The sequence below is a fragment of the Pongo abelii genome, chromosome Y (genome assembly GCF_028885655.2).
Source record: "Pongo abelii isolate AG06213 chromosome Y, NHGRI_mPonAbe1-v2.0_pri, whole genome shotgun sequence".
Taxonomy (NCBI): Eukaryota; Metazoa; Chordata; class Mammalia; order Primates; family Hominidae; genus Pongo; species Pongo abelii.
In genome coordinates, this window is record NC_072009.2 from 12,122,657 (window position 1) to 12,135,860 (window position 13,204).

Genomic DNA, 13,204 nt, shown 5'->3' on the forward strand with positions numbered 1-13,204 from the left:
TGAACAGAAAGACAAATCTTTTATTATTCATGAGAGGACAATATTCTCTTTCTAAACATGCTTCGCTTCCATCCCAGTGTCTTCTTCTTTACTCGCTCCTCATAAGGGACAAACTGGGTAGCCAACAGTCATATGGTTGTGTATTTTCTCTTGTTCCAGACTTTGCTCCAGGCATATAGGAAGGATCATGGATTGAAAATGTAGTGGTTGCTTCAGGAAGATCAACCCAGGTCCTAGAGCTCCCTTGGGACCTAAGTAGGGCATGGCATGGTCAAAGCTGACAATCTGAGCTTGGGTAGGATCCTGAAGGTCAATAAGCCCACTTGCACCACAGCCAGGGCTTCTGCATTTTTTCTCAGGAAAAAATCAAGAAAAAAATCTTATTATTTCTACATTTCACTGTGAAAAAACCCTGGAGGTCACATGAATCACATAAAGTCCAGGTGAGCATTAAATTGCAAATAGTACTTTAGGAACTATTTGCAAGGATCATTTGAGACCAATTGGTCAACATAATGATAATTTTTCCTTACCAACAACAACAAAATTTTCCAGATGCAGTAGCATGTGCCTGCGGTCTTAGGTACTTAGATGGCTGAGGTGGGAGCATTCCTTAATATTGGGAGTTTGAGCCTAATGTGAGTTACACCACTGCATTTTAGCCTGCGCAATAGAGGAAGAGTCTCTCTCTTTCTCTCTCTCTCTCTCTCTCTCCCCATCTCTCTCTGTCTCCCCCCCTTTCTCTCCCTGTCTCTTACACACTCACAAACACAAACACACATAAATTAATAAATAGAAAAGAAACATATTCAGTAACAATTTGAATGTTTTACTTGCTTTATAATGATATCTTAATGTTGAAATGAATTGCTCAGACTTACATAAAATTGGCACATCTAGCTGTGCTAATGATCCACTATTCATGTAGTACAGAGCCAGCACAAAAATGGGAGAAAGACAGTTGTGCTGAAACTACCTAAGGGAATTCATCAATTTCTGCTTCCCAACATTTGGGACAGATAGGGATAATGCCAGGGCATAATCCACACTCTGCAGAGGAATCCACACATAGTATAGAGTGAGATTAGTGTTACTACCCTCCCTTTTCTAAAATCTAAATTTAGGCATTTAGAAAAATGCTTGGAAATTCATAATTTTCAATTCTGAGAAAATACATAGAAATATACATTATTCATCCTACAATTTTAGTTATAGTACAGAGGTTATCTTCATACTTTCCCTTGAAACATTAAATATATATATATGTATATACTTTACACATATATATACATATATATACACTATATATGTGTATAATAGTTTATGTAAGTAGTGTATTATTATTTATACCCAAGATTTTATACTATTATCCAATGGTGTGTGTATGTATGTATATACCTCAAGTAAAATAATAAAACATTTCTGAGAAGTAAGACTATCTTTAAAATACTGCTCTCTGAATAGAATTGTGTTCATAACACATAGCTCACAAATCCTGCTTGGCAAAAAGAAAATATATTCTCTCAATATTTAGACATCTCTGCTGATTCATACAATAACCTAAATTTTGGTTTTGCAAAGGTCTGAGAACATAACCTCTGTTGTTACAAACTCTGGTTTTAGGGTTCAACAAGAGTCTTCATACCAAGTATATTAACTCAAACATCTGACTAGACTGAAGGTGCCTGTGGTTTCCTGGGAAATAACAGCTGTCCTGAAGAGCCAGAAAGCCTGGAAATTTTCTTTCCAAATCACAGCTAGTTGACACTCAACTGGGGAAACATTGAATGCCTAAGAAGTTGTTGTCCAGGCTTGGGTCCAGATTGAGATCCAGGCATCAGGAGAGGTTGTTTTGTTAAAAGTGTGGCTGAAGCAGCATGCAAGGATGAAAAACAATGAGAAAGAATGGACTTAAATGCTGAGGGAAATATATTCTGAGGAGGATTAGCAAAAGAGGCTATGGATGGCAGAATAGGAGAGGAGAAATACCTGAGCAAGATGGGAAAATAAAGAATGAAGGGAACATACAAGAAGAAAAGACTGAACAAGAAGGCGACAGTGTACATATAGAGGGAAGAGAACAACAATGAATAAAGAAAAAGAATGAAGAAAGAGAGATAAGAGACATACTTGGGACATAGGGCTTTCTTTTGTCTTGATAATTTTTAATTTCCTGCCATAGTGCTGTTAAACAACTTTTCCAGAAAGCCAAATGCTTTCTAAGCTGGCTTGGTTGGAGAGAATTGATTTTATATTGGCTTTCTGTGGCAGTTATCTCAGTTGACACAATAAAATACTGATCTGGGGAATAAACAGTTTTTACTGGCAAAAAGGGTACACATTTAGACAAGCAGCCAAAATGACTCATTACTAGTGTTTCTCCATTCGGCTTAATTTCAGGAGCAGAAAATGATGTAATTATATCAGCTTTATAATGCATTCTGGGTCTTAGTATTTCTGTTTCAGGCTGGATCCAGGTTTTCACTTTGCCAGCTTTAAGAACACCAAAGGATTCAATAAGATGAGCTTGAGACTGACCAGTGTCTGCTTGGATTACAGGCAGTATCCAAGATATGAGTGTTCTTCCTTTAAGCAAGGCCCATGGTTTGACTACTGGAGATAAAACTGTGGGCCAGAATCTTAGTAGGAAGGTTTCAGACTGGATAAAATGGTGAATTATGGCAACTTCAGGCTGGATTCAGGGACTATTTGAGATTTCAAATAAACCCACGGTCTGCCTTTATTCATTTGAATGTAAAACAAAGATCTGACTCTATCTTGTTTCCTGCTTGATCCAGGGTCTCACTGCTTGGGTTTCAGGGTGGGTCCAGATTCAATATGTAGCAGCTCGTTGCTGAGTCCAGGGCCAAAATGTACCAACTTCAGTCTGGGGCCAGGGAGAGAGCGGCTGACTTTCAGGATGAATCCAAAGTCTAACTGTATCACATTGAGTCTGTAAGCAAGATGTGACTGTATTAGTTTCAGTCATGTGTCACGGTTTTATTCCTTGGCTTACAGTTCAAATTTGGAATACTTCAGTTTCAGGTTGGTTCCAGGATCTTACTGAATTCACTTGAGTCTGGAAGAGTATCTTATCACTGTATTGGCTTCAGGGTGGGTTCAGGGATGAATTGCAGAGTAAGTCCATGGTCTGATTGTAGCAGGTACATGCTGAGTCCAAGGGTAATTTATGCTAAGTTGACTCTGGGTCCAGGAGTGGGTCATTTGTGATTCCACTTGAGTCCAGGGCCAAATTGCATCATTTTGTGCTGGGGACAAAAGTGCGAACATATCTGCTTCAGGCCACAACCTAATTGCTTGAGATTTAGGCTCAGTCCATTGTTCTATATTATCAGTTTAAGGATGGGCCCAGAGTCTGAATGTATTGGTTTCAGCATAGGTCCAAGGTTGCAGAACATCTTCAAACTGGGTCCAGGGTCTGATTGCATTCTTTTCAGATTGGTTGCATGGGTGGATTATTTGCCATTCTGGCTGCATCCAGGTAGTAACTGTTTGAGAATGAGGTTGAGTAACATTTCTTATTATATTGTTTTGAGTCTGAAACCAAGGACTCACAGTATTAATGTCAGGCATGGCCAAACATTTGCAGCTTGCATTTCTGCCTGATACAACAGTGTATCAGACAAGGACAGGGTCCAGGGTCTGACCGCTTGAAATTCACATGAGTCAAAGGTCTGATTATATTAGTTTTAGGTTGAGTCCAGGGGTGGATTGTGCCTGCTTCAGTCCAGATCCGTAGTTTACTGTATCATCTTCAGAAATACATCTCACTGAATCTACTTCAGATTGGGTACATGCATAGTTTCTGATTAGATCCATGTTTTCAATGTAGTGGTGTAATGTTTGGCCGAGGATTCTAGTTTACTGGGTCCAAATGGAGTAAATGTGCTCAGTGTTTGAAATTCTGGCTCAACCCAATGTTTCATTCTTTTCTGATCCAGTTTTAATTGAAAGTCTGCTAAGCAGAGCTTCAGGCTGGGGCCATGGTTCTGCTGCTTGCAGCACAGGCACTAACCAGCATAGAAGTGTTTCAAATTCAGACAATGTTCTTCCATTGATATTTTCAATTTCATGGTGTGGCCATAAAATAGATGCTTGATTTTCTTCATGGATCGCAGGTTGTGAGTATTAGGTTGAGGTGGTAATGAAACTCTAAATATTTTAGCTTCAAGCAGTGTCCACAGTTTCTTAGCTTCAGTTCTATGTATTGTCCAACACGTGCCCATTTCACTCGGTGTATAAGAGTTTGCATCTGGAAAATCATCATGAGTCCACTTTGAGAGTGTGGAAGCTGCAGCCTCTGTCTATGTGTTCATTACTAGAGACCCAGACTGGGTCCATGGGGTAATTGATTCTGACACAGGTACTGTACAGGTTTTTCCTGCTGAAGGGGTAACTGGGTATATGGTAACAGTGTGGAAACTACAGCCCATGCCCCTGGATTTTCTGCTGAGGATTCATCATGGTTCGACAATATAAGAAGATCAGATACAGTCTGTGTTCAGGTAATTCCTACTGGAGACTGCAGCACGCAGCCACAGTGTAATTGTGTCACATACTGCCTGTGGAGGGAATGACTGCAGAAGAATCAACATGGGTCCACAGTGCAAGTATATCAGATACAGGATGCGTCCAGTGTTTTGTTCCTAGAAGCAAAGCTTTGGTCCAATATTGGGGGAAATTCAGCCAGATATCAGGCAAAATTAACCCCTAATATTTCACATAGGTTCTTTTCTATTTTCCCTCAGCATTGTCTGATTTGAGAAATAAAGGGAAATATTACAAAACAGAGAAATTTTAAAACTGGGCATCCGGGGGATACATCACATGTCGGTAGGTTCCGTGATGCCCCCCGAGCCGTAAAACTAGCAAGTTTTTATTAGTGATTTTCAAAACGAGAGGAAGTGTATGAATAGGGTGTGGGTCACAGAGATCACATGCTTCACAATGTAATAGAATGTCACAAGGCAAATGGAGGCAGGGCAACATCACAGGACCACAGGACTGGGGTGACATTAAAATTGCTAATGAAGTTTTGGGTATGCATTGTCATTGGTAACATCTTATTAGGAGACAGGGTTTGAGAGCAGACAACCAGTCTGACCAAAAATTTATTAGGCGGGAATTTCCTTATCATAATAAGCCTGGGAATGCTATGGGAGACTGGGGCTTATTTCATCCCTACAGCTTGACCATAGAAGACGGCCACACCCAAGGGGGCCATTTTAGAGGCCTACCCTCAGGTATGCATTCTCTTTCTCAGGGATGTTCCTTGCTGAGAAAAAGAATTCAGTGATATTTCTCCCATTTGCTTTTGAAAGAAGAGAAATATGGCTCTGTTCTGCCTGGCTCACCGGTGGTCAGAGTTTAAGGTTATCTCTCTTGTTCCCTGAAAATTGCTGTTAATCTGTTCTTTTTTCAAAGTGTCCAGATTTCATATTGTTCAAACACACATGCTCTACAAACAATTTGTGCAGTTAACACCAACATCACAGGGTCCTGAGGTGATATACATCCTCCTCAGCTTATGAAAATGATAGGATTAAGAGATTAAAGTAAAGACAGGCATAGGAAATCACAAGGGTATTGACTGGGAAGTGGTAAGTGTCCATGAAATCTTCACAATTTATGTTCAGAGATTGCAGTAAAGACAGGCGTAAGAAATTATAAAAATATTAATTTGGGGATCTAATAAATGTCCATGAAATCTTCACAATTTATGTTTTTCTGCCATGGCTTCAGCCAGTCCCTCCATTTGGGGTCCCTGACTTCTCGCAACAGTCTAGGGTGTGACTATGGAAGCTATTGCTTCTATTCACAGATTGACTGCTAGAGATACAGGCTGGGTCCACTATGCTAATATATCAGATATAGGCAGTATCCAGGGATTCACTGGTGAAGATTCAATTTGGATCAGTCCTATGTATGTGTCAGATGCAGACTGTATCCAACTAATTAATGCTGCAGATTCAGATTGGGACCATAATCTGGTTGTATTAAATGAAGATTGTGGCCAGGTCTTTACTGTTGAAGATACAGCCTGTGCCGAAATTGTTACTGTGTGCGAAAAAGTCTCTGTCCAAGGATTTATTGCTGGAAATTCAGCCTGGATCCAGAGTATAACTTTGGAAGCAGCAGCCTCTGTCCAGGTATTTATACTGGTAGACATTCAGTTTGAGCCCATGCTTTCAGTGTACCATGAAAAGTTTGTGAAAAGAAGATTAATGATGGAGTTACAGGCTGTGTACACAGTGTGAGTGTATCAGCAGCAGGCTTTGTCCAGGGATTTACTGCCAAAGATACAGTCTGGGTCCATGGTATGGCTATATCAGTCTCCACCTGTAACAGAGGACTTGGGGCTGGAGATTCAGACTCTGTGCAGATCTTTACAAGTGGGAGCTTAGATTGTATCATGGAATTTCCAGCTGGAAATTCAGCCTGGTTCCAAGTGATAACTGATGTATATTTTGTTTGGGTCCATAGTTTGACTGTGCCAGGCAGAGGATGTAACCAGAAACTCATTGCTGGAGATTTTATCTGTGTCTATATTATGACTGTATCAGTTAGATCCTCTCCCCTGGCAATTATTACTAGAGATACAGCCATGTACTGCAGTGTGACTATACCAGTTACAGCCACTGTTAAGGGATTTATTGCTGGCGACAGATCCTCAGCCTATGATGTGACTATTTCAGTTTTAGACTATCTCCATGGATTTACTGCTACACAAACCTCCTTAGCCAATGGTGTCACTCTATCAAGTAGAGTATATGTGCAGGGATTGTTGATTTTAGAATGAGCCTGGGTCCACAGTATGCGAATTTCTGTTTCAAACTTTGCAGAGGGATTTACTCCTATGGATTCAGCTTGGTTCAGTGGTATAACTGGAGCCGGTATGGGATGTGTCCCTTCATTTACTTTTGGAGATTCAACCTCAGTCCACCGTGTGAACATATTGGTTTCATATTCTTTCCAGATATGTATGGCAGGTGATTTGACTTGGTTCCACAGTTTGATTGTATAAGCTATTGCCTGTGTCAAATGCTTTAGTGCTGAAGACTTAGCCTGGGTCCATGGTATGAGTGTATCAGATACGGATTGGATCCGAGGCTTTCCTGTTAAAAATTCAAACTGAGTCCATGGTTTGCGTGTCTCAACTACAGGTTCTGTCCAGTAAACTACTGCTGGAGATTCAGCCAGAGGCCATGGTGTATCTCTGTCATATACAGACTGTGTCCAAAGATTTACTGCTGGAGATTCAGACTGTGCCTGTAGTGTGATAGTAGCAGCCCAAGGCAGTATCCATGGATATCCTGCAGTTAATTCAGAACCTTTCCGTAGTGTGATGGTATCGGCTATGGATGTTCTCCAGGTATTTACTGATGGACATTCAACCTGGGTCCAAGGTACGATTACAGAAGGTGTAGGCTGTGTCCATGGAATTACTGCTGGAGATACTTCTTTGTCCCATGGTGTGACTGTGAAAGTTACGGTCTCTGTGCGTGGATTTACTGTTGGAGACTCAGCTTGTGTCCACAGGATAACGTTGTGAGATTCAGGTAGTGTACACAGATTTACTGCTGAAGAATCACCTTGGGTGCATGGTTTGATTGTATAAGATACATACTGTGTTCATGGATTTATTGCTGGAGACACATCCTGTATCTGTGGTATAGTACTAACAACAACAGACTTTGTCCAGGGATTTATTGCTGGAAATTCAGGCTTGGTCCACAGCTTGTCTGTATCATCTATTGCCCATGTGCATGAATTTAGTGCTGAAGAATCATTCAGGATCCCCTGTGTGATTGTATAAGTTTCAGACTGTGTCCAGGCATTTCCTTCTACATAAATTCAGCCTGGTTCCAGGGTAGGATCATGTCAGCTGTAGCCTCTCTCCAGGGAATCATTGCTGGTGTTTTACCCAGAATCCATGGTTGAGTCCAAGATACTGGTGGACTTTGAGCCTGAGTCCATGGTAGGAATATATCATGTGCCCAGTGACTTACTCCTAGAGTTTCAGCCAGAATCCATGTTGTGAGTATGTCTGTTTCAGACTATATCCAATGATTTCATAACAGTGATTCAGCCTGGATACACATTGTGACCATATCACATATAGCAGAATATATCCATGAATTCATCACTAATGATTCAGCATGGGTCCCTAGTGTGATTATATCAGTTCCCAACTATTTCCAGGAATATATTGCTGGAGACTCAACCCGGGATCACAGTGTTATAGTTTCAGTATCAAACTCTATCCAGTAGTTTCCTACTGACAAACAAGCCAAGGTCTATCATGAGACTGGGTTAAATTCAGATGGAGCCAGGTATTTACTGCTAAATATTCAGGCTGCATTTTTGTCCAGGGATTTATTGGTGGCATTTCATGAAGGAGCCATTGTATGACAGTTTCAGCTACAGTTTTTGCTCAGGGATTCATAGTTAGAATTCTGTCCTGGATCTATGTTGTGACTGTCTTAGCTATAGGCTCTGTCAAGGGAAATCAGGCTGGAAATTCTTCTTGGTTCCAAAGTGTGACTTTACCAGACACAGAATGTGTCCAGAGATTCACTGCTGCAGATTTGGCAACAGTCCACAGTATGATTGGATAATACTCTGAACAGGCTGAAGTGACAAGATCATAGGTTATAGCAATATCAAACTCTCTGGCTCAAACAATTCTTTCTTCTCAGCCTCCCAAGTAGCTAGGGCTACAGGCACACTCCAAAACACCCAGCTAACTTTTTTTTAATTTTATTTATTTTTTCTAGAGACAGCATCTCACTATGTTCACCAGGCTTGTCTGGAACTCCTGGCCTCAAGTGAGGTCTTGCCTCAGTTTCCCAAAATACTGAGATAAGTGGCATGAGCCACTGTGCCTTCAAAGAATTTTTATGTAAGTTCCCTGTTTCTCATTTTTTTTAAAATCACTGAAAATGCTTCTGGTTTATTGATTTTTGTTTAAGGAAAATACATGTCTTTATGCACATTTATAGAACTGTTAATGTGTTTCTACAACCGCCCCCCGCCCGCCCCCACCCAACAATGCTAACTTTGCCTTTATATTATAAGTACCCAGCAGTCTTCTTGTGGCTGACTCTAGATACATAAATTATTATCTCTAGTCATGTGACTGTGTTGATTGTGGCAGAAGGAGGGATCTAGACGCTTAACTGACAACATCTCAATATTGCTGCCAGTTACTGTGATCTGAAGTAATAGAGATGAGAAGGATATGAGATATGTATTAGTCCATTAGGCAATTGATATCATGTTTTTCCTATGAGATTTTATAGCATGGCTTTCAATCATTAAAAAATATCCCTAAGATAGTTCAAATTCTCCTTTCTTTCCATCGTATCTCATACATACTTCCTTTATAGACTCTAGGATTGTGGCAAATCACCTTAAAACAAATAACAGAATACAGAATAATTGCAATGCCTGATATTGTGACTTTACTTCCATTTTTACCCATATAAAGTTGAGTAATATGGATTCAATTGTTTATGTTTTTTAATACACTTCTGATTTTATTTTTTCTATTAATTTTATTTTTACTGTTCACCTTCAAATTATATTAATGATATAGAGAACATGACTCTTGTGGCTTACTCTGATATTGGTATATACCCAGCAGTGAAATTGCTGGATCATATAGTAGTTCAATTTTCAGTTTTTTGGAAAAATTAAAGATTTGGAAGGAACCTGAGTGTCCATCAGCAGATAAAGGGATAAAGAAAATGTCATACATATACAAAATGGAGTATTATTCAGCCATACAAATAGAATGAGATCCAGTGATTTCCAACAGTGTGATGGAACTGAGATCATTATGTTAAGTGCAATAAGCCAGGCACAGAAAGACACACATTGCATGTTCTCACTTATTTGTGGGATCTAGAATAAAAATAATTGAACTTATGGACATAGAAAGTAGAAGAATGGGTACCAGAGACTGGGAAGGGTAGTGGGGACCTGGTAGACAGGTGGGGATAGTTAACAGTTTTAAAAAAACATAGAAACAATGATTGAGACCTACAATGTGATAGCATACCAAGATGACTGTACTAATAATAACTTAAATATACATTGTAAAATAATTACAGAGTGTAATTGTATTGTTTGTAATTCAAGTGATGAAAGTTGAGGGGTTGGATCGCCCATTCTTCATGATTGGCTTATTCCAGATTGTATGCCTGCACCAAAACATCTCATGTACCCCATAAATATATACACCTACTATGTCCCCACAAAAAAATTAATATAAAAATAATATTATGAAGAGAATATACCAAGAGGGAAATAAGCCCTATCTTCCAAAGCATAATTTTTCTTTTACAAGGTTTGTTTTACTTATTTTTTTATCTCTCTATCATTCTCTCTGCTACACACAAACACACACACGCCCCTTCACACACACACATACACAAGATGATAATCTGGTGAAATGTAAGTTTGGAGATATTAAATTACAGTTTAACCATCCAGATTGTAAGGTCTGAAAGTGATTAGAAAATGAAGTATCAATCATCTAATATTTGGAAAAAATTTGTAAGCACATATCATGGAAGTTATTAATAATACATCCTTTAAGTACTATAGATTTTAATGCTGTTTTTAATGTTGGTTAACTGGGAATTTTTATAATCTTGCTATTTGATAAAAACAGTTAAATCAGAGATAAAATGTAATGTATTGCTGCATTAATTTAGACAGTATCATGAATACCATACATGGATTCATATATGGATGGATATACAGACATAGATCCTTTTTTTTACAAACTTCACTGAATTATGGCATTTATTTTTGATGTTCTTTTTTACTCCAAGTTGGAAAATTCTCTTTTTTTAATCATTAATTATGATGAGTAAATACACTGTAGCCAGATGTAGTCCCAACACATTGCTAGTGTCTACTCAAATTATTCCCTGAAGTTAGTAATTAGTAGAAGCAGCTTTAGACTTTTACTAGGATAAATGCAACTTTGATTTTATGATGAGATTTATATTTAATGTTGAAAACTTGTTTGATCAATGAGACTGGGGAATCTATTAGGAAAAATAACCAAGACTTCAGAGAGAGCTGCAAGCCTGAAGATCTAGATCAGCATAATTCAGGAAATCAAATGAGCCTCAAGCCCTAAGTTAGACGGTATTGCTCCAAAACTTTTATCACTGCCTTCATATTCATCTCTGGACTAGTCATTTTCAATGAATGGAAGAAAATTAAGTGCATGTATTTATAAATTATTGAGGACAGTATCTTACTTAAGCACAATACTGTATGCATGCATTTGAGTGTCATGTAAGGATTAATATTTTGATTTACTGTAAAACAATAAATTACTGAACTCCTAGAGGACCATCCTAAATAATATAAAGAAGATACAGTCACTATCTATTGTTCACCTAATAAGTACCTGACACTATGCTAGGAACTAGGAGGTGGGTAATGGGACTTAATGAGTCTGTCAGTCAATTGTTTTTATATATTTTATATATTTTTTATATGTGTGTGTGTATAATTACTATTATAATTACTGAGCATCTGATATGTATCAAGCACTGTAATGGACACAACAGACTTGGTAGTATGCAAAACTAACACTCACTTTGACCCCATGGAGCTTGCAATGTAACAAGGAAAGTATATGTGAAACTGAATGTTACAAAGAAGAATGCCAGAAGAGCAGGAAAGCTTTCAGAAAGAAAAAATTATTTCAGGTGTTTATGAACTTCACCTACATTTTCAATCTTGTAAATATAAACATGCTGTTCTTTATACAAAATCTCACTGTGGACTCACAAGCAGAGATAGGGTACACGCAGGGATTGTTTTCCCACGGCTGAGATACACTGATATTGAATATCAGCCACCCTCAGCTAATCTCTTAAATAGACACGCATACTTACGGAATGCTTGGACTAAATTAGCCTATGACACAGGGTGAAGACACTTTAACCCCAAATTAAATTGGCAACTTGTTCCCTCTTGGTTCACTTTAATTGTGCTTGACCACATACTCAGGTTTTTGGCAATTAGCACAATTAAACCAAGAACCACAGAAGGTGTTAGACAACTTCCACATATTATTATATACTTTTCAAGTCTCTAAACCTGAAAAGAAAAAAGGCAGCTGCTGTTAATACCATTTTATGGATGAGGACACCAAGACTCATAGTTATAATAGCCCACCCAAGATCAAAAATATATAATAAGAGCTATTTCCAAACTTCAAAGCACAAATATTTGGCTATGAACTCTTGTCTCTTTGCTGAATCAGATTACTTACTATTCATACACTTTGCATCATTACATAAATTTATAAATTTGAGATATTTACTTGGTAGTATTCGTGACTCAGAAAGTAATAATATAATGCTTGCTTATCACATATATTATTCACTATAAAATAATAAATTAGTGCATTCCTGGGTAAAATTCAGAGCAAATTCCACCTCAAAAAAAAATATACTCCCAGGTCCACAGAGAAAATGCCAGTTTAAATTCAATTCTGCTTGTCCCATAGGATAAAATAGTCCTGTGTATTTAAATTACAAAAAACAAGAGCCTTTCTGTTATGTAAATTTACGTCCCAAATAAGTGTAGTAGATAGTGCATATACCACCACTGATATTTGTGGCTAGGTAACTGGAAACATATAACCTGCAAATATCTATAATATTAATATTTATAATATTAAATATCTATAATACAGAAAGCCAAACAAGAAGTATAGGCTGACAAAAAAAAGAAAAAAAGAATAAACAGGCCACATGCACAACTGCAGTTCAATAAAGCATGCGGCTGTCATTTTGTGGTAGATTATAGCTTTACTGTAATTAAGAACCAAGCAACTCTAGAAGATGTAGGGTGCATTCATGCATGAGTGCATACACACATATTTTCGTTTTCTCATTTTTATTGATAATAACAGTAATAATCATTACAGAAAATTCAGAAACTGAGTTATTAAAACTCTAAAAATTGTACAACAATTCAGAAGTAAATGCTACTGTCTTTTCCCCAAATTTGCTTGCAGATCACCAATTATACGTCAGTTTTTTTATGTATTTATAATGATTATTTCCTCACTGCCATCTATTCTTTAGAATGTACTTGAATCACTCTAATTCATTTAACTATTCACTTTTTAAAAGAGGTTATGAAT